General features: G+C 39.1%; 1 pseudogene; it reads right to left on the bottom strand.

Moving 5' to 3' along the window:
* Positions 1 to 1,473: 1,473 nt before the first annotated feature.
* On the bottom strand, positions 1,474 to 1,648 carry LOC114088727 (U2 spliceosomal RNA; annotated as a pseudogene).
* Between the last annotated feature and the right edge of the window lie 2,584 nt (positions 1,649 to 4,232).

Genomic DNA, 4,232 nt, shown 5'->3' with positions numbered 1-4,232 from the left:
TCAAAGTCAGGCACTCTCCTTATTCTCTGTATCTCAATTACATGGCATGGTGCCTGGTCTTGTAGTTTCCACCAAGCTCTGACTTATCTTGGTATATAATCTCAGTTTACTGGCTTTTTCCTTGCTTCACCTTTGCCATGGGGCTATCAAGGCTCTGAAGATTCTTGTGACAACTGTATGAAATAATTTTCTAGGAAGAATGTATAGTGCCCAGTGAATGTTAGATTTCATTGTTAGGGATTTGATAAGGCCAGGCATGGTGGCACACAGCAACTTGGGTTGCTGAGGCCGGGGGATTGTATGTTCAAGGCCCTGTATTTAAAAAAACAAAAAGGGCTGAGAATGTGGTTCAGTGGTTTAGTGCCCGTGGGTTCAATCCCCTGTACCAAGGGTCAGGGCAAGGCAATAGGAAAGCCCACCCTTTCTAAGTTTTGGTAAGTAAGGGTGTGGAAATCTTAAAATCAGAACATTAATAGGTATGTGTAATTGAAAGTTGGGAGGCGCACCTGGCCTTTTCTCCATCCAGTGGTGACCTGGGGTTCCAGCATCCTCCTCTCTCCTGGTTCTGTATGTGCCCCAGAGCCTCCTTGGAATTTTTAACTGTATCTTCCATACAGATGGCCAGTGAGTGGAAAGAGGGTATGGAGGATCAAACTGGCCCTTGTAAGGGCCAAGTCTAGCACTGATTTAATTCTCTGCTACCCATGTTCTATTAGAATCCAGTCACATAGCCCCAGGAAGATAGAAGACGACTGGAGAATTAGATTCCAGTGTCCCTCCAAATGGGCAGGACTTCCTTGTTGTAATGTTTCTAATGAAATAGATTTCATTAATAATAGCCAACTATCACTCATGGCCAGCATGAATATCATGTTCATTGCAGTTAATTTAGTTTTATTAACATCTGTATTGTTATTTTCATTGTTTGTTTTTACAAATTGCCTCTTGTGGCTGTATCCAACCTATGGCTATATTTAATCTGACAGCTGGAAGACCAGTGGGGAAGATGGCACAAACAAGGGACAGGCCTCCAAACACACGCTACGAAATCGTGAAGCTGTTTCATGTCTTGGAAACTGCAAGAACCACAGAGATACTTCTTTGTGATATCTATTGATTTCTCATTAAACTCCCCTTTGATTTAATTATGGGTTTAAATAGATCACATTTTCAGCATTAATAAACTCCAGTAGCTTCATATTTGACTTTGAAATTATAGTTAAACTAAAGCTTTTTCTAATAGGAGATTAAATATAAATATATATTCCATCTCATTTGTTAACTGCTAAAAAGCTTATAATACAGTTGTTTCTCAAGATTCCTGTTCCATAGGTTAGGAGCAGGAATTATCTCTTTTGCCGAGAAGAGGTGCTTTTTTCTTACAATGGGGCAATCGACCATTCTCACAGTGTCAGGCATCCACTGGTTCTCTGGCATTATTTTTAGTTATCAGTAGTTTTTTTTTTAACGGATGAGGGGTGCACTGTTCCTGGAAGTACTGCAATACCAGGTTGATGCGTGGAGTAGACGGAGCAAGCTCCTATTCCAACTCCCTGCTCCAAATATCCTCAGATAGAGGATGTATCAGATATTAAACTGTTAAGAACAGATACTACAGTTGATCTTAGCCAAAAGGCCGAGAAGTGATTATAGTTTTAATTCATTTAACAAGAGCATTTTTGATTCCCTAAGCTACGAAAAATAATAAAAAAAAAAAAGTGGGTAAGTGTCCTCTGTGTTGCTTTTAAACCTCAGAGATAATCAGATGCATTACAGCTCAGTTAAGCCCAAGGCAGTTTAATAACTTGCACATCCCAGTCATAAGAACATTTAAAACAAGTAGGACATTTCCTTTCTAAACATGGAGAAGCAGCAGCATTGTATTGACTCAATGGAATTAAAACTCTGCTTCACTCTCCTCACCTTTGCAGTCATTTAAGACTCTGAGAAACTCTTCGTGTGTTATTGGCTCGTTGACTTTTGAGCATGCTCAGGTGTTTTTCTTGCATATAATCAAAAGTGCCTGATGTGTGGGTGGTTAGAGTAGTGTGTGGGAGAGTGAGTTCTGGTTTATAAGATTGTTAATACAGCCCTGGTTAGGGTCATACACTTCAGTTAATACTATCCCTGGTTGTGGGGACTCCTGCTCTGGGGGCAGAAGAGAGAAGAGCTTAGTGTAAGTCTTAAGGTTTATCCTTCTTGATTTTAGATAACTTTAAATCTAGATAGTAAAAATTGTCTGGCTTCTACATTAGGGTGCATGATATTGGGGTTAAAGTCTCATTATTGAATATAGCTTTTCTCTAAGTCATATTCGTTCATATTATCTGTCCTCCAAAATCCTCTTTTCCCTTTGGCTTACATCTTATTTCCTACTCTTCTCCCTTCATGACCTTGGTAGCCCATTTTATCTTCTCTGTGTATTTGACTTTTTTCCTTTTTACAGTCAACATGTGAGTGCATAACAATATTTTTTAGTGTCTGGCTTATTTCACTTAGCATTAAATCCTTCAGGTTCATCAATGGTGTACAAATGAAAAATATTCTACCATAAATTTATATTATAATTTTTTTTACCACTTTACCCACCAATGGACACTTGAGTAGTTTCTGTATGTTCTGTTTTTTTCTTTTCCTCTTGTTGTGCTGGGGATCAAACCTAGGTCTTACACATGTTAGACAAGCACTCTGCCACTGAACTAAGCCCCACCCCACTTATTTCCTTGTCCTGGCTGTTAGAGATCATGCTGCAATGAACTTGGGATGCATATAACTTTATAATGTGGTGTTTTCACTGCCTTTGAGCATATTCTCAGAAGGAGGATTTCTGGGTCATGGTAGTTCTGTTTTTAATTTCTTTAGGACCATCCACACACTGTTTTCCAAAACAGCTACACCAATCTACATTCCCACTGATAGTGTACAAGGGTTCCCTCTTCTCCACACATGTGCCAACTCTTGTGATCTTTTGTATTTTTGATGATAGTCATCTGAACAGGGTATGAGGTGATGACTTGGTTGTGGTTTTGATGTACATGTCCCTGGTTTGTGATGTTGAGTACCTTATCATATACCTTTTGTCCATGTGTATGTTGTCCTTGGAGAAAGGTCTCGTCAGACATTTTGCCATTTGTTGAACTTGGGTTCGTTTTCTGGCTGTTGAATTGTGTGAGTTCTTTATATTTTTGAATATTAACTCCTTATCAGATGTATGGTTTGCAACTATTTTTCTCCCAATTCGTAGATTGTCTTTGTTGTTTTGGATTGTTTCCTTTGTTGTGCAGAAGCTTTTATGTTTATAGTTCTATTTATTTGAGCTTTGTAGTCTGAGCTTTTGCTGTGATACCCAAAAAATCATTGCCAAGTTCAAGGTTGAGCTTTTCCCTATGTTTTCTTCTAGGTTCAGGTCTTCATTTGGGTTGATTTTGGGGTTCATTTTTGGATGTGGTATAAAATCAAGAGTGTCTTCTCAAAAAAGGGCTAAAGTTGATGCTCAAGGATTGTAGCTTTCCTGGCCATTGTTTCCAGGTCTCTCTTTATTCACCTGTGTTTAGTGACCACATCAAGGAGCCAGTGAAGCCTATCACATGGGACTAAGGTAGTCTTAAAGTGAATTATTTATCATCATAAAACTTCTATCTAGTAAGATGTCAAGGACATATTTGTGTCACTAAGACCATCTTGGACCATGACGGGAACCCAAGGGTTCATTAAAAATGGCATTGTTGTTTTATTGGCTTTATTTTCTCTTGATGTGTTGAATTTTTGTATTTTATGTGTGCTTAGCAGCTTTGTGCACAGCTTTATTGACTTCTAAACTAAGCAAATAGAACAAACTCTGGTTGTGCAAAGCGCTAAGTGAGCAAGCCGCAGGGAGCACATTACAGGAGGCTATTTGGTCCCTCAGCTCTGCTGTGATTTGCTTTCCAGTGCAATTCAGGAGGCTGGTCATGGTCTACTAAGTTCTAAATAATCCAGGCTTACTCACCTCAGAAATTAGCTCTTCCTTATACCACTACTACAATTAATCATGGTCCATCTTTCTTGTATTATATATGGGAATGTCTACAAATACATCATTTAAGGGGCTGTTCCTAAAACCTTGACCCCTAGTTGGTAATGAGAGGTGGTGTGGGTAGTGGTTAGGACCTGGGCTTTCTGAGACTGCAACATTCATGGTAGTTCTGGGATGTTGGTCAATTTACTGTAACCAGTGCTGCTGTTACTTATAA

This window comes from Marmota flaviventris, chromosome 3, assembly GCF_047511675.1.
Source record: "Marmota flaviventris isolate mMarFla1 chromosome 3, mMarFla1.hap1, whole genome shotgun sequence".
NCBI classification, from domain to species: Eukaryota; Metazoa; Chordata; class Mammalia; order Rodentia; family Sciuridae; genus Marmota; species Marmota flaviventris.
Note: the sequence above shows the minus strand (reverse complement) of the source record. Positions and strands in the feature narration are given on the sequence as shown.